The following is a 27780-nucleotide window of genomic DNA, read 5'->3' on the forward strand; positions in this document are numbered from 1 at the left end:
TACATTTTGTTGGCGTAAACACATATAATATACTGATAGATTATCGTTAACACAGTGTTCACATTACTTTCAAAGTGTTGGTTCTCTGTGGTAATGAATAAGACAGATAGTCCTCTTCTTTTAAGTATTGCCTCAATAAAATAAAAGTCCCTAGTTATTTTTTTGTTTGTTTGCGGGTAAATGTCTGCAGTGCTGGTACACAAAAATACCATCACCACAGTACGCGGCTAGGCAAGCCGAAACACAGAGGCGCACCCCACTTCTACTTTATCAGCGCAGTGCGCCATTTTGTTGTGACTCTACCGGCGTGCAGTGGTTCTGTACAAAATGGCAGGCCAGTTGCCTCTCCCACACAAGTTGCATGCCCAAGCTCACCTGCACATCTTTCATTCTTTTCGATATTTGCCGTTATGCGATTCATTCTTTGCAATGAAAAACCGGGGAAATCCTCATGCTAACTCACCAGTCGCGTGCAATCTATGACCGTGTACAACGTACCTGGAGAAGTAATGCTCATATCGTATAGGAGGGAACTGAGTAATTTTTAAGCTTTCCTGTGTGTGTGGAAGATACCTCCAGGCAGCCTCATCGCGGACGGAGTTCACCTGTCGCACACAGTAGAAGTCGACAAGTGACCGAGAGAATGGGGGTGTCTGACCTGTCAAAATAGTGACAGGTCACCAGCGACAGAGTGGACCTTGGCCCTTTGTGCTCACCTGCAGCCAGGACCATCCTCCTTGATCTCGGGATTCAGAGTACGGGGCAATGAGCTCTCGCAGTCGTCTGCTTTTGGACGAGAGGCTCGTATCGTGAGCAAAAGAGCATGGTTCAGCGCCAAAAGCTGTGGTCCTTTTCAATAACAGTTCACGGAAGCGGCCACCCAACTCCCGTCTATGCAGAGCTGCGGGCGCACACAGCGCTCCTAACAGGAGCGCCAGAAAAGCCGAGAAGCTTCGTGAGTAAAGTCCTCACAGTAGCTGGGATTAGCTACACGACAGTGAAGTCAGCTAAAGATTACCACCTTCAGAAGAACTGGAGGGAAGGTCGTTCACGGGGGGAAAAATTAACAGCGCAAGGTAGTGGGAAGCTTAGAGCACCTCGTAAAGTGGTAGACTGTTGGTTTAATTGTCGAATGGCCCCACACAGAGTGAAACAGAAACTCGATTTGTGCTGTGGAAGAGGATTCTTCTGAGACTCGCTTTTCGACTGCTAACCGGACAGCGATGTCACTCTGTCACTCCCGTTGTAGAGAATTTGTGATAGATGTTTGCTAGTCCCGTCATCCGGGCAATGCTAATAATTTTCAGCACTATGCGCAGATCTCCAGTCCAGAGGCCACCTGTCTGGAGCTCAAACAACTCAATCTAGCACCCTTCGTCGGCGTGGCGTCTGCGAGCAATATTTGCTCGGTAATTTACACGGCTCCGGCTTGGGGTGGTCTGATCTGTTGTTAGAGTTATCAAATTAGTAGCGCAGGACTTTTAAGTGTTGCATTCAAGTCACCACTTCATCTCGACAGGTAATAACGGTGTACATTTCCTATTTACGATTGCTTAACTCAGTTCGTCATTTAATTTGCATCTTTTTGCCACCTTATTTGCACTAGAGGAGTCTCCATGGGTCTTGAGCAGCATCGATGGGTAGACGGATTTGCCGACTGGTGATTCACTTATACTCTATTTACAGATTGATTTGTACTGTTGTGATGATACTCGTTACTCTGATAAAAATTTTACTCTGAGTCAACACATGTTTAAAGACAATAAATGTAATAGTTTGATGGAAGGATTGCGTTTATCAGTTCATTAGATAGTTCTACCGTAATTCCTAGCAATCGCTTTTATGGAGGGTACATTTTACTATCAGTCTGTTACATTATTATGTGAAGCTAGTCCCCCATGCAGGTCTTGTATCATGGCCAAACGGAGATTTCGGATTGCGTTGGGGTAATTATTGTGGGACCTCTTGGGTGAGCTAAGAAATGGCTGGCAGAATTCTTCACTGACATCCTGCTGACTGGTCAACTTCCATTGGAGTTTAAAAAGGCGAAGATAATATCTGTTCTGAAACCTGGCAAATCCAGCAACAAGGTAGAAAACTATCACCCCGTTGCCCTACTTAGCTGCTGCTGCAAGCTTTTTGAAAGGCTAATATATAACAGAATAAGTAGCGCTATCCGAGAGAACGTTCCAGTTGATCAGGCAGGCTTCAGACCTTGTCTACAAATTTATCCGCATCATACCCTGCAGAACAATGGCTCGACTGATTAACAGCATGCTAAGTGATCGGAAGTTCCAGGTAATCAGTGGAAGCAACATAAGTAAGGAGAGGAAGCTGAGCAACGGATTGCCTCAAGGATCAGTTCTCTCACCCTTACTGTTCAACCTATATCTATCTGATCTACCTGACACTTCGTCCAGAAAATACTGCTATGCCGATGACCTGGCTCCAGCCGTAAATCACCAGGAAATGAAGACAACAGAAGAGATTCTAGCCAATGACCTGTCTGCATTAGATAATTACTTCAAAATCTGGAGACTCCAACCCAGTGTGAGTAAATCACAAGTGTGTTGCTTCCATCTAAACAACCGGTTGGCGAACGTAAAAGTGGAAATAAGTTTCAGAGGCAGAATTCTTCGTCATAATTGGAACCCAAAATATCTTGGTGTCATCCTGGATCGTGTACTATGCTTTAAACAACACCTTCTTAACTTGGCTCAAAAGTTGAGGACTCCATAAGCTATGCGGAACTACCTGGGGATCTGCAGCAACCACCCTGCGATCTTCAGCTCTGGGCTTGCTGTACTAAAGTGCTGAGTATTGTGCACCTGTTTGGACGAACAGTCGTCATACAAGGCTTGTTGATACCCAGCTGAATACGACAATGCGCATAATATCTGGCGCAATCAGATCTACTCCAGTTTATTGGCTTCCACTGTTAACCGGTATAATACCTCCTGATCTACGCAGATGTACTGCCCTTATGAGATAATTCCACAAGATCTCCAGGAATTCTAACCTACCCGTCCATAGCGACCTGCCACTTTTAAATTGCAAGAGACTGAAATCACGCCATCCAACTCTGTGCGATGCTGCTGACATGGTTGCTAAGAATTTCAAATCTCTTGAAGAATGGAAAGGTCGGTGGGAAGCAGTGACAGATGTGCACCTGCATAACTTCTTCTCAGGTGCCAAATTTCCAAGTGGATTCGATCTACCATGGACTACTCTCAACAGAATCCGTACCAGCCACGGCCGATGCAGGGATGCTCTCTTTAAGTGGAAGAAGCTGCCTGATCCAGCCTGTGACTGTGGGGCCCCATACCAGACTGTTCACCGAATTGTGAGTGAATGCAGGATTCGAGCCTATCACGGCGCCAAAGAGGACTTCCTGCTAGCAACTCCAGATGCAGTCTGCTGGATTGGAGGACTGAATATTCAGTTGTAACGACAAACTTAAATTTCTTGTGCGTCAATATGTATATATGTATATGTAATTTAATTTCATGATATGTCTGTATGAGCCATACGCTAAATAAATAATGAATTGTCGTTACTGAGACGAACCTCTGGCTTCTGTCGAACTGTGGCGCAGGTATTTGGATGTGTACTAGGACTACATACATGTATCCGCGAACAAACAAAACAATTTATTCTGCGACATTATTTTTCCGGGGGGACAATTAAAATTTCATGAGTTCACCTTGTAAGCCTGTTGCGAATGATAGATAACTGTTGACAGAAACCAGGTGAAAAATATAAAATCGAATTTATTTTGAGTGATATAAAAGCGTTACAGGCGCGTTTTACAGTTTTGGGGGTAGGCTTCTTATTTAGATGTTGAGGCATTAATGCGGCCGCGTCCTGCAGAGGAAGAGCCGGCGGCTACTCGACGGTCCACGTGTCGTGGCAGCCGAGCGCCTCCGCCTCGTAGCCGGGCACATGCGGCCGCGCGGGCAGCAGCCGGCCCACGCCCAGCCCCACGTGGCAGGTGAGGCGCTCCGGCACCGGCCGCGGCTCACACACCGACTCCACGTCCGCGCCCCGGCCGCCGGCTTCTGCGGGCCACCACCGCTGTCAGCTTGCAGCGAGATTACCACACCGTACAACAAATTAACCCACTCCCAGCAGATATCACACCATGACTGAAGTGGTCGTGTGCCGTTGATGGGCTGGAGACCCCATCCGGGGAAGTTCAGCCGCCGGGTTGCAAGTCTTGTTTCAGTATAATATACACTGAGGTGACAAGTCATAAGATAGCAACTTCCACATATCCAGATGGCGGTAGTATCTACATCTACATATACATCCATACTCCGCAAGCCACCTGACGGTGTGTGGTGGAGGGTACCTTGGGTACCTCTAAGGTTCTCCCTTCTATTCCAGTCTCGTATTGTTCGTGGAAAGAAAGATTGTCGGTATGCGTCTGTGTGGGCTCTAATCTCTCTGATTTTATCCTCATGGTCTCTTCGTGAGATATACGTAGGATGGAGCAATATACTGTGTAAGACTTCATAGTCTCCTGAACTTAATTGCTTACATATTCCGCCCTCACAATCATATTCCGCACATCAAGACGCTTTATTCGAACCCAAACTCGATAAGATAAACTCAATGTTATATGAATTCATGTGAACGATATGCAAATAACTAGCAAATCACCAATGCGCACCGAGATTGAAATACTCGAGGCTGGCGTACACACACACATTCAAGACACGATGGTCGCAGGGGCTTGCTTTTAGTTTGGGAGAGAAACCACACAACGCGACGCCGGTCTCTTCAGAGGACGACTCAGCCTATCTATGTCGGCAGGTGACCGCCCCTGGAGCGGACAGCGTGTGCCCGAGAGAAAGGAGGAACGACCTCGTGTTCGGCTTAAAAGCAAATTCCGCTACATTGTGTGGGAGCAGCCAGCCTACGCATTCTTTACACATAACACGCAGTTTCAGAGATTTTCACAGGGAGACAGCAAACGCCAAACGCCAATGCTACGGATTTCCAGATTGGTCGCCTTAAACGAAATATCATTCTCCCGTTTTAGAAGAGCAATGCTGATTGGCAGACGATATTTCTGACACCCTGAGCTGAAGGAGTAATGGAAGAGACTGAAAGATATACCCCTTCATATCTGGTGTGGAGAGGGGCTGTTCCGTTGTCGCTCTTGGAGCGAGAACACGAAACGAGAGCGTGCGCGCTCGTACGTGTACTCAAAGAGCGAGGAACAAGTCTCTCCTCAGTACTTTACTGGAAGAGCACCTCTGTCGAGAGCGAATCGCAGTGCAACTCTATATTGAGTCCTTGCAATTAAGCGTTGTTCACTGTGTTGGCCGACACACTTATTGTGCGGTGTGAACGGACAGAGTTATAGTTAAATGCCTGTGAACGAATTTTTGAGTGGCATCGTGGTGGACCGGTTATCTGACCGGTGTCCCACGCCAATATTTAGACTAGGGGCGAATAGGAGTCCTTGACTTCATCAAGGCGTAGGGAGAGTTTGATTGGCGAAGGTCAATCCAGATAGAACTAGAGTTATCTTATTTGTTAGCAGCGAGCGGCGCAGACAGCAGTCATCGCAGCGTATGGTATTGTGTGCTGCAGCTCTTGCGAGCCCCACATTTCCTCCACAACAGTACCCTTTACTGCATTTCACATGCGACGGCCTCGACCGTACCTAGCAACATTCTAACGAATAACAATCTTAAACTTTGTATAGAAATTTCATTAGCGAATCCTATCCTTGAGAGGTAACTTCACATTCCGAAAAGAACCAGGATATAACTTGTTCAATTCATAACTAAAAGTGCCACTGTGATTTCTCAGAATTTTTGCAAAAAAATAATAATTTTCGTTAGTTTCATGTTTTTCTTACACTAACTAGCACTACTCCAGTACCCAAGTATCCCACTAGTTACGTAAGAAATTTTGTCAATTTTTGTGTTGTTTCCTTACAGCGGACGACTCCAGAAGATATTTATTGCTGAATGTTTCTCAGGCATTTCTCTTTAGAACGTAAGGAGCTTCTGTCTGACTTCTGTAGTAGTGTGGGGGTGGAAATGGCATCTTGCAGGAGCCACAGGGTAAAGGGTACAACTCAGATTAATCCGTTGTGCGGAATGACAGAATAGCAATCCCACGCTCACAACTGCTTGACTCCTCGGTGAAGGTATGTTCTCGAAACTTCGACAAAAGCCCGTACCGAGCTACTGAGCGTCTCTCCTGCAGAGTCTTCCACTGGAGTTTATCTGTCATCCCCGTAATGCTTTCGCGGTTACTAAATGATCCTGTAACGAAGCTTGCTGCTGTCCGTTGGATCTTCTCTATCTCTTCTATCAACCCTATCTGGTATGGATAACACTCTGGTGAGCAGTATTCAAGCAGTGTTTTCGGACTGCATTTCCTCAGGATTCTTAAAAATGAATCTCAGTCTGGCATCTGCTTTACCGACGATTAATTTTATGTGGTCAGTCCATTTTAAATCACTCCTAGTGCCTACACCCAGATAAATTATGGAATTAACTGCTTCCCACTGCTGTCCTGCTATATTGTAGCTAAATGATAAAGGATCTTTCTTTCTGAGTATTCGCAGCACATTACACTTGTCTACATTGAGATTCAATCGCCATTCCCTGCACCATGCGTCAATTCGTTGCAGATCTTCCTGCATTTCAGTACAATGTTCCATTGTTGCAACCTCTCGATATTCTACATCTTCATCCGAAAAAGCCCAAAGCCCCAGTGAACTTCCGATGTTATCCACAAGGTCATTTATGGGTATTTTGAACAGCAACGGTCCTACGACACTCCCCTGTGGCGCACCTGAAATCACTCTTACTTCGGAAGATTTCTCTCCAATGAGAATGACATGCTGCGCTCTGTTATCTAGGAACTCTTCAATCCATTCACACAATTGGTTTGATGGTTCATACTCTCACACTTTGTTTTTTGTTCAAGAAGTCAAGAAACACGGCATCTACCTAAGAATCCGTGTCTATGACTCTCTTGAGTGCTGTGGACGAATAGCGCGAGCTGGGTTTCACACGATGTTTTCGAAACCCATACTGATTCCTGCGGAGTAGATTTCTAGTCTCCAGAGAAGTCATTATACTCGAACATAGCGTACACAAGGTGAAAAGGCAGTGCACTCACGGAGTAGTCGTTTGTGCTCAAGTGATTCGCTTGAAAAAGTTTCCGACGTAATTATGGTCGCGCGACGGCGATTAACAGACTTTGAATGCGGAGTGGTAATTGGAGCTAGACGCATAGGGCATTCCATTTTGGAAATCTTCAGAGAATTCAATATTCCAAGATCCACAGTGTCAAAAGCGTTCCGAGGCATTACCTCTCATTACGGACAACGCAGAGGCTGACGACCTTCACTTAACGACCGAGAACAGCAGTGTCTGTGTAGAGTGCTAATAGAAAAGCAACGCTGCGTGAAATAACCACACAAATCAATGTGGAACATACGACGAACGTATTCGCTACGACAGTGTGCCGAAATCTGGCATTAATGGGCAATAACAGCAAGCGATCGACGCGAGTGCCTTTGCTGGGCACGACTTCGCCTGCAGCGCGTTTCCTGGACTGGTGACCATATCGGTTGGATCCTAGGCGAATGGAAAACCGTGGCCTGGTCAGATGAGTCCCGATTTCAGTCAGTAAGAGCTGATGGTAGGGCTCGAGTGTGGCGGAGAACTCATGATGCCATGGATCCAAGTTGTCAACAAGCACTGTGCAAGCCGGTGGTTGCTCCGTAATGGTGTGGCCTGTGTTTACCTGGAATGGACTGGATCCTCTGGTCCAGCTGATTGCGAGCATTGAATGTAAATAGTTAATTCTGCTACTTGGGGCCATTCATGGGCTTCACGTTTCCAAATAGCGATGTCATGTCACCACGCCACAGATGTCCACGACTGGTTTGAGGAACATTCTGGTCAGTTTGAACCAATCATTTGGCCACCCAGATCACCCAACATGAACCCCTTAGAATGTTTATGGGACATGATCTAGAGATCAGTTCGTGCACAAAACCCTGCAGCGGCAACAATTTCGCAGTTATGGACCGCTGAGAGGCAACATGGCCCAGTATTTTTGCAGGGGACTTCCGACGACTTGTTGAGGCCATGCCAGGTCGATTTACTGCACTATGTCGGGGAAAAGGAGGTCTGACAGGATATCGCGAAGTATCCCATGACTTTAGTCGCCCCAGTGTATGCGTACAGTCAAGACATTCACTGTTGTGAAGGTTGATATTGTCTGACTGTTGGAGGCGCAATAGCGTTCTAGCAGCGAAAAAACTTTTCGTTATATAAATACAGAAATCTGTAACCAGTAAATTTTTTTGTAATATTCATTTATTCCGTTTTTATAGTTTTGGAATCTTTTCAGGCTCATCTGCATATAGTGGAAGTTACGTGTTTATTTCCATAGCAAAGATGGTGGGTTACTGCTTTATATCAAGGAAATATATAAAAAGACTTTACTACGTCGCATTCAGTAATGTTTATACGACGCGTTATACCGAAAAATTAACCTTATTACTTATTGAGACAGTTTGGGTGATTTTATAACCAATAACCATCTGGCAGCTTCCAATGTGATTCCAACTGCCTACAGATCACTGAGAAATATTTCCTTAAAAACTCCGAACACTTATTAGCTCCAAACCTGTAATCAGGTAAACACCCCCAACCCTTCACGTTCTCCCTCCGTGCCTCCGTTTGTATCCTAACTACATTTATACCTATGGCAGTAATTTACCAGAGAATAAATGTTGCACTATAAGGGCCAGTCAAATGCAAACCAGACGAATAGAAAACGTAAATAAATTTTTTATTATTTTAAAAGTAATTACCGTAACTGTTAATACATTTATCCCACTGTGAGACAAAACCCTTGGCGCCTTCATGCAAAGCGTTTGTGGTCGCCTACGGAACAACGACTGTATCCGAGAGTGCACCTCTTCTTTCGAATCAAATCGATGACCTCAACGAATGTCTTTCTTCAGGGCTCCAAAAATATGGAAATCGCAGAGAAAGATATCGGGACTGTATGGAGAGTGTGTTGGGGCTTCCCAGTGAAACTTTTGCAGCGTAGTCGAAACAACCTGGCAACATGTGGCAAGATTCGAGAGGCACTAGTTTCACCCTGTGAAGTTCATCTTCAGTGCTGGTGATTTACAGTGACAATTGGTATATATTAAATTCATACTGAAAAGCCTGTGGCAATCACAATGGGAACTACCAGGTGAATACCAATTACAAAGGTGTCCATACTATCGCAGGAAGTAACAGAATTAATTTTTCGGTTCAACTTGCCATGTAAACATTACTCTTGGAGATACGTGTTTTCATCTATCTTCGTGCCACAGAGCCGGTTCCCAGAATCGTGCTATGGCAATACACATGTGACTCACACGAGTCCGATCTGAAGATGAGCCTGAAAAGGTCCGGGAACTAGCTAACAGAATAAACAAATATTTCAAAAAGTGACTGGTTGCAATTTTGTGAATTTATATTTCCAAAATTTTCACAGTGGATCAGCTTAACCAATTCGTCACTTAACGTCGTGTGTGCCATAAGACAAATGTTTGTTTTAATTCTTTTCCTACTTAATTTACGAAATAGTTATTATATTATTGCGCCCGAGCGTTAGTAAAATATCGACACCATTCGATCATAAGATAAATGTAAACAGAACCAAGAGTTGTGAATGAAATAAGTTGTAATGTGTTCATGAAGAAATACTTTCGAATCTGCATATAATTTTTACTTTTTCCACAGAAAGCAACAGAATATAAGCGTACGTCTTCATGTATATATTTCTGTAGCTGACTGTTCTTATGATACCAGAAGACATATTCTTTGACACTCAACAATTTTGCATTGATTCTAAGTATTTGAACTTTCTTAGACTCCAATCAACTTTTGCAATTCAGCAAAAATTTTTAATAAAATTACTTCTTCGAAAGATTACTCTATATAAGAATTCTGACGTTTGTGGCTCTGATGTGGGAATATTTCCGGAGCTGGCTTCTTTGATCGGGAAACAGTTTTATTGCTTTTGTCGTTTTATCATGATTTTCTCCTAAACAACAGTCATGGTGGCTTATCTGGTACTAAATTCCATACCAGTTTCCTATTTCATGTATTCATATACTGGTTTGGTTCAAAATGTAGTGAACAAAACTTCACATTACTGTGGTAGATACACAACGTCTTTCTGCAGTAGGTCATGCCTTTTGCTGTTTATTATCCGTTACTTGTTCTTAACAAAAGTTTACATTAAATGTCTGTAGGTTAAAAGAAAATCATGTAACTAGACAATCTTGTAATTTGACGTTTTATATCTCTCGTGGTCGTCAGAAAATCTAGAGAATGATAAGAATAACAAATTTGGTTTCTGCTTTTTGTTATTAGTGCAATTTATTGCGCCACGTACGGTACCTTTCGTGCAAACTACGTTACAAATCAATATAAACGATACTATTCGCATTGGTCGGAAATCATATTCAACAATGTAGCTTACTGTCCGCTTGGCGCACTGCCGTCGCACTGTATAACAAAGATGAGCGTCGCGACCGTGTGTGTTAGACTGTGCTGACACCCTATAACGCTGACTCTAATAGTGATAATGACCTCCATTCAAAGAGGAAGAGAGTCCACAAGTTTCTGCTACAGTATATCATATCTAGCTGAAGCTACTCAGTGATGATTAGATCTCATGGAGCAATCATATTGCGGGGATGTTGAATGCTACGTTTCACCCGCCCTTCGGAATAACCCAAGACCCTTTCTATGGGATTAAGGTCTGACAATTTAGCGGACCAATCTGGATGTGGCAACGTGCCTAAGTCTTTGCCAGATGAAGACGGTGTGCGTTCTATTCTGTGAAGACAGCTGTTATCATCTTAGACAATAATTGGTGACCAAGAATGCGGAGAGAATCATCCTAGTTGATGTTCATGTAACCTGAGTAGATCCACATTGTGAAGTCATCATACAAAAGACACTGTATGTTTAACTCCCCCTGAGCCTTACCTGAACTCAGTGCTTTGCATTATTCGAAAAGCGACCAAACCCGGCGTCAGGTCAGGTTGTGGCGAAACAAGCGCTGTATCTTTGTGAGAAATACAAGGGCGAGCGAGTGTGCCGCGACTTACCCCAGTTTCACTATCTCTAGCCCCACATCATCATAACGCGCCTGTGCATAGCATACAAAGTATCGCGCCGTAATACAAGAATATAATTAAAAATTAAAATAACTTTTCCAAAATGTGAACGTAAGCTTCCGCGGCCGTTGTCACAGTCAATAAAATTCTTCTGGGTTTGAGGCCGCATTGTCATCTGTAAAATTCCGGCGTTTCGGCGACTGTTGCGAGGCGCCTTCCTCAGGGTGTGTTGCTAACTGCAGTGCATCCTGAGGAAGGCGCCTTGCAACAGTCGCCGAAACGTCGGAATTTTACGGATGACAATGCGGCCTCAAACCCAGAAGAATTTTATTGACAACTTTTCCAAACTTTGTAAGTGTATGCTTCAGTATGTTAATGGTAACACTGTGAAGTCTCAGAATGATACAATCAATATGTATCGCTAAATTTAACGTATTAAGGAAAAAATAATGAAGATAAAAAGCGAAAAATTGTTCACAATGTGCAAATGTATGTGACAATCAAAAGTTACAAGTCTTAACTTGATCGGTGCAATATTTTGGTCAAAATTGGAGTTTTTACGAAAAATCAATGGCGCTAAATATTAGACTCAGAAAGAGGAAAAATAGTATGTAACTTATTTACTAAAAACTAAATTTTAGACGAAAGTGTACCTATTCATTATAGATTAAGTATCATTTGTATTTGTTACAGGAAGTTCTAATTACAGCACTCAATTACATTGACGAAATAATACAGCTGTACCAAGTTCCAAGATTTTATTACAAGGAATCTAAAAGAGGCAGTACAGAGGTAAAGTTCAACTGTTGGTTCAGTCTAAAATACTATCTGACAAAGTTTACATGCAGTGAAGCTAAAACTGTTTCAGTGACTAAAGCAAACTGAACTCTAATTATATAAAAATTAAGAAAATTTTCAATTATTAAAGGACAGACATATTGATTATCACATTTACAAGAAAAGGGCCATTTAGATGCTGCTACGTGTGCCTAGAGCGGTTGGTAGCAGATGTTCTATTCAACGGTCAGCTGCGCCCATATAATAAATACAGCCACAGAGGGAGTAAGCGGATATACTTTGCACCGAGTCATCAATCTGTCCGCGCCAGTCAAACACCTGATAGCCTCAAATGACGTCACAGCCGGATAGCTACCAAATGCATTTTCGGTAAAAGTAAGAGCTGAATTCACGAGGACTGTACACCACGCAGGATCACTTAGATTTCACGGAAGAAACTGTCTGTGTGCCGCCCGTAATGATGATAAAACCGCGTGGCAAGTGGTGAGATTATTTTGCACTTTTAAGGCGAGGAATTAACTTTGATGGTTGGAAGTCAGGGCGATAGACCATTTTACTTGGAACTTACCGTAGAGGTCGCCTCTGAACTGTTAATAGTGCTGTTTCTGATAGGAACATTATTATTATTATTATCAAGAATATTAATATGTTTGTGCACGTAAACTTTTACTGGATGTAAAAATCAGTTACAACTCAAAACTTTTATTTATAGTCATAGTTCCTAATCTCACTGAGTAAATAGCAAGTAGGAACATTTTCTTTCCGTGAGTACGAAGAGTTATGTGGACTTGAGGACTGGATATTGTGGTCAGTATGTTGTCCATTGCTTTCTGGTTGACCACCGCCCTAAAAGGTTACATTCCACGCCTCCAGTCAGCTGCTATCCAGTTTCCGTGGTGGTTGGCTGGTTGAAAATGTACAGCTTTTGTGGCCCTGTGAGCAATGGATTTTTGTGAGGTATCTGACTAAAAATGGCCATTGCACGTATTTCGCTTCGAAATTTTCGATCAGAAACTTGTCAAGACAGACCTGCGTTAATTGACAGCAGCAAATACTGTCGGGTTTGAATGCAGCTGTCATGGATGAGGAGCCACACGCGTCTCCAGGATCTGTCGCTTAGGATCTTCTGACCCATACTGTTCTTACACCACTTCATAGGGCTGTGTATGTCACAACATTCACTCTAGACACTCTGGAAAGTTAGCACTGATGCATTATCAAATCGGTAACTTCATTGGGAGTGCAATTCGGGTACCGTCAAAAGCGGCAGCTGCTTTCTACCATTCTGTCACGTCTCCACGTCCCTCATCTTACCCTGAAGTGATTCTATACAACCGACTGGCGCATACACACCGCTTCAGGGCCGTGACTTACCTCAGCCGTGGAGGGCCACAGGGCCACTTAGTGCACTATCTACAGCGCTCCAAGGTGACTAGTGTGTTCTTTTAAGGGGTTACTTATCTCGTGCAGTAGGCAACGGCCTTGTCGCAGTGGATACACCGGTTTCCGTCAGATAACCGAAGTTAAGCGCTGTCGGGCGTGGCCGGCACTTGGGTGGGTGATCGTCCGGGCCGCCATGCACTGTTGCCATTTTTCGGGGTGCACTCAGCCTCGTAATACCAATTGAGGAGCTACTCGACCGAATAGTAGCGGCTCCGGTCAAAGAAAACCATCATAACGACCGGGAGAGCGGTGTGCTGACCACACGCCCCTCCTATCCGCATCCTCAGCTGAGGATGACACGGCTGTCGCATGGTCCCGATGGGCCACTTGTGGCTTGAAGACGGAGTGCTTTATCTCGTCCATTGAGCTTACATATCTGGAAGTATCTAAGAAGAGGCCATAATGTGAAGAGTTTTATAACTGCATCACATGCAAATAGCGGTCCGAATCAGTAACTCTTAATTTGTGTAGAACAGTGTATCTCTAATAAATGGTTAAGACAGCGGAGAGATAGTCCGGCCATCTTCTAAAACAGTGTTGACCTTCACTCCTCACCCAATGACAATACCTGCGACCCATCCGATCTAACCTACTCCCGTAAGCGTAGAGCAAAACCCACTTCCTCAAAACCTGAAACAACTATCTCCATCCACCCCATCAACCCATCGCTCCATCAAAATAACTCTCGACGTCCTGTCCTCATCACTAAGGATTAGTCACGCCTCTCCTCCAAAAAATCCACACCTGTGCTCATTTTACAAGTTCCCTTGTGCAACCCAATCCACACAACGTAAATTGTGACTTACTTTCGTAATCATGACCTCATAATCCACTGTTGTGTTGTCAGAGATGGCTGTAAAGCTAAGAGACGCACAAAATCACCCACTTCATCACCCAGGACAACATCAGCGCCACTATTACCTGACAGTCATGACTACCAGATAAAGATCATTTGACAGGCCATGCCCCATCATTCGAGAAATTATATAATAAACCAGAGAGGCAGCATACTCGTAGGTCTACCTGTGCCCTCTCTTGTATAGCGAAAAGGTCACCGTTACAACAGTCTCTCCCTACAAAGAGGTGTCAGACGAAGTGTAAAAGGGACAGCATATCCACAATGCCCTCTAGATGTAGCACTGTGCATATACATTCAAACAGTGCACACGTGCTCTTCTCCACGTAAGGGATTTGTCGCCTGACATGACATTTCAGCTCTTCGAGAACATGCTTCCACAAATGTGACACATGTGTGGAACCAGTAGACGAGCACTTTGCAGTGTTGAGAAGCATAGTCTAAAAAGGCTGGGCTTGATAGTATGAGGCTCCTTTGTCTACAGTATGCGATCTCAACTCCTGAATACTGCGGACAATGTGAATAGCAACAACAATGGCTACACCAGTGAAGCTTTAGAACATGGGAGATTGCGCTTCCTTAAGATACAGCTTTGAGAAATGATAACGTTCCTTTGTTCGTTTTGTTTTAGGTCTCAGAAACAACTGGGGTCATACGCACCCAAGTCAAAACTATAGAACACGAAGACAGAGAGGAGTTCAAAAACGACTATGCATCAATCCCAGTAGACCTAAGAGAAGACTTCTAAAAACAAGGACTTGGAGAAAGGCCTACAAAAGACACCATACAGAAACGGACGTCCGAAACTAAAAATTAAATGGCCATCGCCATATTGCTTTGACGGATGAAAAGTAAAACGCTGTCGACAGCCCACACGTCATTTGCTAAAACGGCCAATAACTCAGATGGCAACCCCAAGTGGGAACGTAAACAGTTAAGAAATGGGCATTCGTTCAGGAAGTGGCGAACAGTTAAAACTTGGGCGCAATGCTTACAAAGTGGCGGGGGAGCGCCACTTAACAAATGGCGATGGCTAAAAAGACAGTCCAATACGCAACCTAGTTAAAATGACCTCCTCCCGGCAGGAGGGCAGAGAGAAGGTCGTCCAGGCCGCTAGGAGAGGATTAATAACCTGGAGCTTATTCCCACGAAGGGAGGACCAATGGCAATACCAGACAAATGGCATGCATACCTGCTGAGGTGAAAGTCATGGCGGTAGGACAGTGGCAGTTCAGCAGCTTCACCATACAGACTCTCAACCGGGCTGGTGTATAAGGCGCCAATGGCCAAATGGATGCCACGATGGTGGATGGTGTTGAGACGGCGTAAGAAGGATGGACATGCAGACGCATAAACAAAGCACCTTTAGTCGAATTTCGAACGCACAAGGACCGGTACAAACGGAGGAGGGTGGTTCGATCGACACCCCAGGAAGTACCATTGAGGACACGTTGGACATTGAGGAACAGCGCACAGTGGTTTGCCAGGTAAGACACATGGGAGGACCAAGAAATTTTTCTATCGAGGAATTTCGTAGTTTCAACGAACTGAAGAGCAACAGGCTCAAGATGTAAAGATGGTGGGAGAAACCAACTGCGCCGCCAGAAAATCATACAGACGATTTTGTCAGTGGAAAAACGAAAATCATTATCTATGATCCAGGAGTAAATATGATCAAGACGTCGCTGAAGACGCCGCTCTGTGAGACAGGTCCGTGGAGAACTGCAGTAGATGGCAAAATCGTCAACTAAAAGGAAGCCGGAGATGCCTGGCAGGAAACAGGCCATTATAGGGTTAATGGCAATAGCAGAGAGGACGACGCTCAAGACGGATCCCTGAGGCACGGCGGTTACCTGGATAAAGGTATCCGACAAGGCAGAACCCACACACACCTTGAAAACTCGGTCTTCTAAAAATTCCTGAAGGAAACAGGGCAGGCGCTCACGGATGCCCCACGTGTAAAGAGCACGGAGGATACCAGTTCGCCAGCAGGTGTCGCAGGCCTTCTCCAAATCGAGAAACAAGGCCACAGTCTGGGATATCCACAGAAAACCATTCATGACATGGGTGGACAAAGCGACGACATGGTCAACTGCAGAACGCCGTACTCGAAATCCATACTGTGCAATCGTTAATGAATTGCGAGATTCGAGCCACCATACCAGCCAGGCGTGAATTATAAGTTCCACCACCTTGCAAACACAGCTGGTGAGAGAAATGCTAGAAGGAAGGGTTTTGTCCTTACCGCACTTAGCTATGGGTATTGACAGTGGCCTCACGCCAACCTCCTGGAAATGTGTCCTCTGCCCACATGCAGTTGTATGTGTTAAGCAGAAAGTGCTTGCCCGCAAGAGAAAGGTGCTGCAACATCTGAATGTGGACAGCGTCTGGTCCTGGGGTGGAGGATCGGGATGAACTGAGAGTATGATCGGGTTCCATCATAGTAAAGGCAGCATTCTACCACTCACGATTCTGAGAAGAGAAGAGTATCTCCTGAGCCTCCTCCATTCGTTTCGATGGAGGAAGGCAGGGTGATAATGCGAAGAGCTCGAAATTTCTGCAAAATGAAGGCGCAAGGTGCTTGAGATAGCAATAGGGTCTACGATGACATCGTGTGCTACTGTCAGGCCGGAAATTGGCCTGTGGATATTGGTCCCAGAGAGCCGTCGGAGGTTGGCCCACTCGACAGAGGAAGGGGTGGAACTGTTGAAAGAACTAGTGAACGAAATCCAGCTTGCTTTTTTGGTATCCTGAAGAACGTGACGACACTTAGCGCGCATCTGTTTGTAATGAATGCTGCTTGCCATAGTAGGATAACGATTAAAAACGCGGAGAGCACGTCTGCGCACGCGAATGGCGTCGCGGCACGCCTCAGTCCACCAAGGGACTGGGACACGGTGTGGCAAAGAGGAAGTCCGAGGAATGGAACGTTCTGCAGCAGTAAGAATAACGTTTGTGATATTCTGCCTGGTCATCACAATTGGGGAGGAGTAAAACTGCCAGTCAGCCTTAGTAAGCTGCCATTTGGGTGTGCACACAGGTGGGGTAGGAGTCAGCAAACGGATAGCACATGAGAAATGGTCGCTCGAGTAGGTGTCAGGAAGAACGGACCACTCAAGACTATAGGCAAGCTGGGCAGTGCAGAAGGATAGGTCCAAATGGGAATATGTGCGGGAGGAGTTGGAATGGAATGTGAATGCTCCAGTGGTAAGGCAGAAGAGGTTGAATTGATTAAGATCAGCCAAGAGGGCACCTCTCTGACAGGTTCTGGGAGAAACCCAAAGGGGATTATGTGTATTAAAGTCACCGAGTAGCAGAAATGGGGGAGGTAGCTGCCTAATAAGCTGAAGGTGATCTACCCTGGTGACGTCGAATGATGGAGGGACATAAATAGTACAAAGGGAAAAAGTGAGGTGAGGAAGGAAAAGAAGACTCAACTGCATGAAGATGGGTAGTCAGGGAGATGGGTTGCTGTGAACATCATCCAATATGAGCAGCGTGACGCCCCCAAGAATGGGATGCCGATCTCAGGGGGAAGGTGAAAACGAACTTGGAAGAAATGTGGAAGCTCAAAGCGGTCGTGAGGACGCAATTTTGTTTCCTGAAGGCAGAGTACAAGGGGACGCAGCGATGCTAAAAGCAACTGTAAATCCTCTTTGTGGGACCGAAGGCCGCGAATGTTCCATTGGAGGAGAGTCACGATGAGGAAGCCGAGTGACAGCAGGTGTAGAGTCGCTGCTACAGAGCACTGAAGCAGGAGAATCCTGCTCCATGAGGTCCACAGAAGCATTGGCTTGATTGTGCTGTTGGTCTGTGGAGTCCAACGCAGAAAAACGGTTGGTGGTGCGCACCGGCGATATGGAGACCGGGCAGGCTAAGGTATCACGTGACAACACCACTGAAGTGGAGCTTCGAGTCAGCGAAGGAGAAGACTGTTTGCCTTTGTTGGACTTCTTCAAGCCTTTCCAGTTAGCAGAGGAAGAATCGGGTCTTGTTTATCTGGAGGGACAGAGGAAGTCTTCAAGGGAGTACTCATTCTGTCGTTTCTGGCCTACCAGTTGTGTAGCTGGAGGCTTCGCCCCTTGAGGCGAGAGTCTGATGGCTTTTTGCACAGCTGGACGGGAGGATGGCGATGCTACCTTGACACTGGGCCATTTCACAATCTCAGAGCTGAATTTGAGGTCGCACGTCTGTGTGGCCATGTCCTTCATGCAGCGAGAGGTAACAAGAACAGAACTTTAAACGTCAGATGTGAGAACACAGGGTTTGCGACTAGCCAATAACCTGTGAGCAACTGGGTAAGGCACTTTTTTCTTTACCCCGATCTCTTGGACAACCTGGTCATCAAGATACATGGGACAATCCCGAGAGGAGGCAGCATTGCCGTCATTGCAGCTGATACAGCGGGGAGAAGGAGGCGGACAATCACCATCATACTCATCCCTACCACAGGTTACACATTTGGCTGGGCGTCGACAGAATGTGCTAGTGTGGTTGAAACGATGACACTGGTAGAAGTGGATGTAGTTCGGTATGTAAGGTCGGACTGTGTTAATTTCACAGCCTGCTTTGATCTTGGACGGAAGCACCACTCTGTCTAAGGTGAGAAAACGAGTGCGGCTGGGCAGTAACGAGGAATCTACCTTTTTCATCACCCGATGGACGGCAATGACACCCTGATCAGAGAGGTAAGATTGGATTTCTGCCTCGGTCAGACCGTCGAACAGCCTAGTGTAAATAATATCAGAGGAAGAATTCAGAGTTGTTTCGGCCTCGACACAAACAGGATAGCCATGGAGAAGTGAGTTGGCAAGCAGTTGTTGTGCTTGAGAATGAGAAGTAGTCTCCAAAAGCAAAGTGTCATTCCATAAACGAGAGCAGGATTTCACAGAGCCGGCAATGGCATCAACACCTTTCTGAATAATAAACTGATTTACTATTGCGAAGGACTGACCGTCTTCAGCGCGTGAAACCACGAGGAACCACGGTGCAGATGGAAGGATCTTTGATTAGTAAGCCTCATCCCGTTTATATTTCGTAGATGTTGATTGTGAAGATGATTGGCTCATTGCGAGAAAATCCCGCGTGATAGCCAGTGTCTCCTATGGCGCGCTCCTTTCCTAGGGGACCCCTTCACAAGGGGGCGCACCTGCCTTAGGTGATTGTTCACACCTCAGGTCACACCTCCCAAACACTTGACAGAGGCACCAATCGGCAGTTTGGGAAGGTATCAGCTCAGACAATCACCCCTCCCTGGGCCTGGCCTGTACCAGGAGGTATGTGCGAACCCTACCTGTCGACTTGGGGCTGGGAATTATACGTTACCCAGTCAACTGTTGCGCGGCAGACGCGTGGGCCGGCTGTCAGGAGAGCAGAGGGAGGAAGAAGAGAAAGAAGAACTTCAGACGCCGAAGCAGAAGAACGAGAGGAGAAGGGAAAGTTCTACATACATGTTTCAACAGCATTTAAACAGTTACAACGCTTCAGAAGTATTTAATTACCAAATTATCTTACAAGTGGAGGCCACAACGCTAGGTTCACGGATTTACTTCAAACTTTGTACACCGATAGTGGGCCATTGAAACAACACAATGTGCTAACGGTAAGGTGCCCTACTCCGGCAATTCCGAGAAAATTTCAAGAAAAGTTTTACGCGTCTATTATATAGCAACCAGTTGCAAGAAGTGATTGTGGTCAAGCCGGCTCGGTAGCTCAGCGTGTTCGGACAGAGAGCTGGTTGGGGTCTGTAATAAAAAAACTGAGTGAAAGGATCAACAACGAACTTGAACGGATGTCATGTGACGTCCGCAACGACCAAACACAACGATCAACAACGAAACAAAAAAAGAAACAAAAGTGGTTAGCATTCGAGCATTGTAAATGTGCCGTTGAGGAGGCGCTGGTTCGAATCCCTCTCCCATTGAATTCTTTTAATCAATATTTTTTTCATCATTGGTCATTTATTTATGACGTTTGAGAGTTAATATAACGAAAAAACGTGCATTTTCAAGAAGTTGTAGTGAATTTCTTATGTTATTCGAATATTTACTATTTGTAATGAAATTTTCAAGGACAAAGGATAGGCTTGGAAAGTCCAAGTCAAAACTCGATAAATAATTATGCGAATGACGTTATTCACAATCAGTAATATAATAAGTCATAATTTGCCAGACCATAAGAGTAATGTAGAATTACTTGTCGGATGTGCTCTACACATCACACGTTTCAGGATGGTATTTCTCATACAGACATGGATAACATTGAAACTTCATGTAAATACTTCACGCAAATACACGTGTTTTTTTGATTACGTTCTCTCTCAAATGTCATGACCAGTGACGAAAAACTACTTGTTACCAAAGTAAGTAAAAGTGAAATTCGAACCGCCGTCTCCTCCACCACCCGCTTACAACGCGCGAACGCTAACCACTTGATTACAATGACCTCTTACGATCAGCACCGACGCACAGATACATCAGTTACATGACAGATACGCAAAACGTCTCCTGCGATTCTCTTGGAATTATCAGAGGAGTGCACCGTACTACATGCATATTATGTCGTTTTAATGACCCACTAAGGAAGTACAGAGTATGAAGTAAATCTGTGGTCCCATCGTCGTGGCCTCCCCTTGCTAGTTTATTTGTTATGTAATTACTTTGCATGACAGTTTTCGAGTATTGGCGTGTGGACACAGCTGAAAAAGAATATGTGCCTACTGTAGCTACTACAGGTTATCTTTGAGAGCTTAAACGGCTCTGTTGTCGTTCCGTCCCATCGTTGAGGAAGGGCTTTATCGAGATCTCGAAGAGTTCATTTTAGAGCCTGATAAGATACAATTATTCTCCTCTATACATCACAGATATGTTCTATAGAATAATTCAGACATAGAGACTTAGCTGGTACGTGGAGGCCAGTGGGTATCACTGTCCATGATGCGGGAACCTGAGCTAACGAAATCCCTGAAAACTCATACACATAGTTCCAATACCTCATCCCGTAGCCAGTGTAATAATCAAATCAACATTATTCAGTGTGTGGCCATCCAAAATAACTGCTCTCCTCAATGAAACTCTACCAGCACCCAACTGATAATCTTCCACGATGTACATGGGATTGTAATGACTATCAATATACTTTAAAGCTAATGGGCTGTGTGAACCATTCTGCAATCTGAAGGGGGATTCATCTGTAAATATCACATTTCACCGTTCATAGCCATACTGTAATTTAATTATAAGGAGCAGTCAAATGCAAATCGAACACTCGCCACAAAGGTACCATGGAATGGTTCCATTCAAAAGTAATCACCACACACGTTGAGATATTTATCCCACTGGGAGACGAGACGATCAGTTCCCGTTTCGTAGGGCGCTGTCGGCCGCTGACGGATCCACAACCGCTTCCACTCTCGCACTTCCTCTTCCGACCGAAACCAACGTCCACGAATGTCTTTTCCAGGTCGCCAAAGATGTGAAAATCACACGATGAAACGTACGGGCTGTACGCAGATTGTTGCAGGGTTTCCCAGCCAGATCGCTAAACTGTTGCCTTCGTCCGATTGGTAGTGTAGGGGCAGGCGTTTTCGTGCATCAGCATGATTCTAATCTTCTAAATTTCGAAGGGGACTTTTTGGAGATTTTTTGTGAATTGCGTCGTACTGCTTCGGAAAACAATGTCTGATCACTGATCATCACATCCCCTAAGTATGAAGAAAATCACATAGCGTCTCACTCCATAGGGTCTCTTTGTTAGCAAGCAGACAAACATTTCCGCGGCGACATTCTTGAATAAAATATTAGTTTTTTGCCTCATCGAAGATAAGTATAAACTTTAGTACAAACTCAATTATCAATGGATCAAAAAACTGTGGCAAACGCACTGAAGCAACAAGCTGAAACTGGAAAGTCAGGTTTGAGGTGCAAATGTGATCACAAGAAAATATGGAGATCCAGACTATGCAGGGCAATGAAAATGAAAAAACAAGACACAAAACTGACTTCAAGGCAGATTGCTTTTAAGATTTCAGCTTCCTGTTGAACAGTGTTAAGACATATTTCCGATCTCAGCTCCAAGGAAAGTGCACCTAACAAAAAAGCACGTTGAAGAAAGAAAAAGATTTCTCCATCTGCATCAACGGACATCTGAGGACTGGAAGAGAGCGATTTTTTCGGATGAGAAGAATTTTAATTTATATGGAAATGGCATGAGTTTGAAACTTTGGATGATCCAGTAGAGGAATTGAAGAAAGACTGTTGTAGAAAAGACGAAGTTGAGTGAAAGTGCAGTTCTGGGGGGGACAATTTGTTTTAAAAAGAGTGGGAAGAATAAAAGTTTGCGTAGGTTGAAATACAGAGTTAAAATATTTTGATATCTTTAAAAACGAGTTACTAAATACGGCAAGGGATGATTTCAGTGGAGAAAACATTGGGCCATTCATTTTCCAAGATGACAATGCTAGCAATCACCGTGCCAGGGTTGTCCAGAAGTGTTGCGCAGATCTGGAAATAGAGCAATTATGGTTGCCCTCCAGTTCTCCGGATATAAGTCCTAATGATAATTTCTGGGCAATTAAGTCTAAAAAAAACTTAGTAAATAGTGTTGTACCAGTGGAAAAGAGATAATTGGGAAAATTTTTCATGTCAGGTACCATGGAATTTAACCTGGTACTGGTACATCGAAAAAACTTCTTGAGTAAATGACAGATCAACTTCAAGACCTTAAAAAGGCACGAGATGGACACACAAAACATTAATTTTGATGGAATATGTTCCGTACAACTGAATTTCACTTAAAACAAAAAAATATCAGTTAACCAATGAAATTTAGCCTTAAATATTTTCCATTCCATTTTGCCCTGATGATACAGCAACCTTATTATTTCTGCCGAAGTGGCGTCAACTAAAAAGGACTTGCAATACGGCGGCCGAACTTCCCTGCATGGGGCCTCCAGGCCAACAATGCCATACGATCATTTCATTTCTGCTATTTTAAAAACAGTCTTAGGTTGCACAATGTACTTTATTAACTCAAGAACGACACCTTTCCCCCGGATAAGACATCACTAGCTTATCTAAAAATATAAGGGGAAGGCGACCTTACAATTAATCCGGCGTGGTTCTATCCTGGACTGCTATAAAAGCGAAATAAGCTTTAAACATTCACCGCATAAAATTACATATGGGAAACATAACTCACATTAAAAGAATGAAATAAATTTTTTGCCAAAAATCATCTGTCAAAGAAGGTATGATATCCAATATAAGATACTAAAAGACAATCTATACTCAAAAAATATTAAAAATTAATAAACAAGTGTATTGGGATCAAGCATGATTAGAGGACGAATGTGAAACGTAAAAATGCATATTACGTCATGGAGACGACGACTGGCGTAGCAACGCAGAACAGGACCTCGCGCGCAAACTGTAAATATAGCCGCACGCTAGAATGGCCCCCGAGTTTCGTTCGTATTCACATAGTGCACACACATGAATGATAGGAGCTCAAGTAAAATATTCGGCTAGTAGTAATGACAGCCACCATGCGACGCTGCCGTCGGGTGTCCTCTGTGATAACGGAGGGCGTAAAATACAAATGGCAATATACAAATAGAGAAATAAATAAAAATATAATAGGGCGTGTCGAAATATACACAGTGCCTTATCCCAGTACTTTTATTTACTAATCTTTAATACTTTTTGCCTATAGTTTCCTTTTAGTACCTTTTATTCGAAATCATACCTTCTTTGATGGATGATTTTTGGTAAAAAATTTGTTTTATTTCTCAAAGTAATTTCAATCGGTCGGTGTTTGAAGCATATTTTGCTTTTACAGTAGTCCTTTTTTAAATAGTGGAAATTTAGCCTCTTTACTGTTGTTATAATATACATTAAGTATTATTTGTATGCGGAGATAATTATTTTCGACTTTACTGAGGTGAAGATTACTTTTCGATGCGCAGCAATATGTTCTGAAGAGCATAATACAACAGAGGAGACTATCATTTTAAAGTATGAAATTCAACTTTTAACGGAATCTCTACAAAATGTTGAGATGCTTTAATCATATTGTAAGACGTGTATATTTCTATTGTCTATTGCCAAACCACAATTTTTGAAAGATGTTTATATTTTATTAATAGGATTAAGTAGGAATAATTAATATTTGTCATTTTGGAAATAATTGTGGTATCAGGGAATGTCTGCACCAAAATATTGTTGGCGGGAGAGACCGTAAATTGATATAATTTTAAAAAGGGCGGGAGAGACCGCGTGTGGATACATTTTAAGAAAAGAGCGGGAAAGACCGCGCATTGATTCATTTTGTAATGGTAGCAGGGATTTTCTGCGCCAGAAAGCATTGTTGGCGGGAGAGACCGCACTTTAGCGTTCGTAGGAAGTCAGTAGTAAGCGAGATGTGAAGCGAGTCGATAGCAGGTCTGGAGCGAGAGGTTGAAAGGAGCGATGTGCCTGATAGCCACCACCTATGATTTACAAGAGATTATAAACCGATGTACAGAGACATCAGCTAACTATTATCATAAGAGGAACTAATATTATTGAATTATTTTTATTGAGAAACTCAAGACTACTGAAGGTATGTTTGCGCAATGCTAGTTGTAAGATTATTGTAAAAAGGAAGTCCCATTTATACGTCTGTAAAATCATTTCATTACCAACAGTAAACATCTGAAGAATCGTTTTCAGAATATAAATAATTTTTGCCAGCAATATTACATTACTGATTATAATCCATCCCAAAAACCGTCAACATAAAACTTTACAAAATTTTATTATTGTCATGAAAGTTTAACTAAGAATTACGTAACTTCAGTCAAATTAATTAAAGAATAACGTCAGCTTTGCTATTAAAGCATAACGTCAGATTTGGTAATAAATACAGCCACTTATTATGACAGCCCACCAACAGCTAATAGAGTATAGTAAAACAGAGTAAGTACATTCATGTCGCAGTTCGATGTAGCAGTCAGATGGCGATTCAGAAACAGTAAAAAAGGTAAGGAACAGTTTTGGGTTATTGCAGATAACGACTGAGGGCCACGACGACGACACATTCTATGTTTCGTCGAAATAATCAGCAAATCCCTTTTCATAAGCAGCATTTAAATTTGTATGCGAAGATTGCACTTATTATCATCGATAAAGAGAATTAATTTCAAAGGGAAGATTTCATTTGTTATTATTAAGCAAGAGAAGGAAATGCTGAGGGAAGGTTTCATAGGTTATTGTAGAAGGGAAGGCTGCGAAACAAAAGAGATGTAGAGGAGACGGAAAGGTTTCAATATGAATGAATAGAGGGGATGTTAATATCAAAACTTTGCTCTTTCGTCAGCGTATTTTAAACCACATAATGAAAAAGAGTGTTGAAACATTCTGTCTGACTTCGGAATTCAGTACTTGGACATGCCAGTCTACGTGCTAAACCACCAACACAGTGAGAATGGAGATGTGCACTCTGTCTACAAGAGAAACGTAGTATCTGTTAACTTTTACTTTTTACTTCTCAATTGGAATATGTTCTACGTGTTTTTCTGAAACATAATTGTGTCTGTATCTAGACGAAAAACGTTTCTACAATTTTTCCGACCATTTGTGAGTATACGTAAGGGAAGTCACATTTTAAACTGTGATAATCAAAAATACTATATCCTATTACTATTATTTTATTGGTTTTGAGTACATAACTTTTAGTCTGTCTTTGGAAAGACAACAATAGAAAGTAAAAAACAGATCACATTTTTACTTACTGGACTTTTCCTTTTTGTCTCGATAAACGATATCCTGGAACAAACAGAAAATTACCCATAGAAAGTAGCCGTAGATAGTAGCAATAGGTATTGAATTACAGTGCAGTAGGTAAATAGAAGAGCAAGGCCCTTCGTGGTCACGATAAACGTTGGGTGATGGGGTGTCAAGGTGACCCTCCTTCGTTGATCTCTGGTTATAGGATAGTGGGGAAAAACCTACCCTCCGCCCCCCCCCCCCCCCCCCCCCCCGGCATCACGCCTTTTCTATCTGGGCCAATGTTACTCAAGTTCGCCCTCTCATTTTATTAACAGAGGAACTGAGTGGGTCTCATCATTCTTATTCTGTCTGTTGTGGAGGAAAGTTCATCATGAAGGTCCATCAATGATTTTGTCCCCACTCCCCCCTCCTCCACCACGAAGCAGAATAACGAGAATAGGAAGACATATAAGTACAATTAACCATTTCGTCGTATAATTAATTGCTATTTACAGTTTTTCGGTAATTAGTTTCAGTTTTACTAATTTTCCAGATACCCAGATCTCCAGTCGAAGACATATGTCAATTTGTCTGTGTACAGATAACGCACGGTACCAGTATGTTCCAAGAAGTCACGTGTGAAAATGTGATTTTTCATGTGGTCACATCACGGGTTCTATTGATCACAGAGATGATGGGTCAACTGTTTTGAATAGCCCTTGGCCTGGCGACCATATTCCTATCGGAAGTGTTGGCATACTGTAATTATTCTACAGTGCAGGGTCAACATTTGAACGTTACACATTTCCTCCAGGCCAGGAAAAATGAGCAAATCGGTTGGTTCTTTAGCATTGGGCGTGGTCTAGGGTGGACCTTAGCCAGCTTATAAAAGTACCAATTTTCGTGGGCGTTGCCCGAGAAAACACGGTTTCTGGCTACGGAAGGAACCGATTGTGGGGATGACCATTTCTATAATTCCTTTTCAAGGCTAATGGTCGAATTTTTTACCTTACATGTTTTGACTGTTAGATATCCTTAAAACTTTTTTCGATATCATTATCAGTTACCCAGATCCAGACATTCAAAGTTGCCGTACTTATCCATAAAAAACATGCACTTAATATGCGGTCTGACGCGTAAATGTAGTTTTAACTGACGTAGTGAACACGTGACAAGTGTTCTAGGGTCATCGCAAGGGTTCTGAGGTTACCAAACTATGTTTCTACTCAGCATTTTTCACCAATAAAACTTGATGATACGCTGTCTCTGTACAATGGGCACTTTACAACTTCACAGATGTGCTCAAAGTGGTATTGCAGTGACAATAAAAATAGGCTGAAAGTATCTTACAATGCCTGAGTAGAAGTTAAAATGACTGTCAGAATTATCTAACGTTGGAAAGACTGTAAATTCAGTAAAATATTTATGATAAAATTTTTACCCTTTTTAAGATGCAAATCGTAAGCCAGAAAACGTATAAAGCGAACGATTTTGTATTAACATTATGTGCGCTTATTTGCTGTTTATGTGTCAGAGTATATAAGTGTGGTCGAGCTACACTCCTGGAAATGGAAAAAAGAACACATTGACTCCGGTGTGTCAGACCCACCATACCTGCTCCGGACACTGCGAGAGGGCTGTACAAGCCATGATCACATGCACGGCACAGCGGACACACCAGGAACCGCGGTGTTGGCCGTCGAATGGCGCTAGCTGCGCAGCATTTGTGCACCGCCGCCGTCAGTGTCAGCCAGTTTGCCGTG

Source organism: Schistocerca serialis, chromosome 6 (genome assembly GCF_023864345.2).
Source record: "Schistocerca serialis cubense isolate TAMUIC-IGC-003099 chromosome 6, iqSchSeri2.2, whole genome shotgun sequence".
Lineage (NCBI taxonomy): Eukaryota > Metazoa > Arthropoda > Insecta > Orthoptera > Acrididae > Schistocerca > Schistocerca serialis.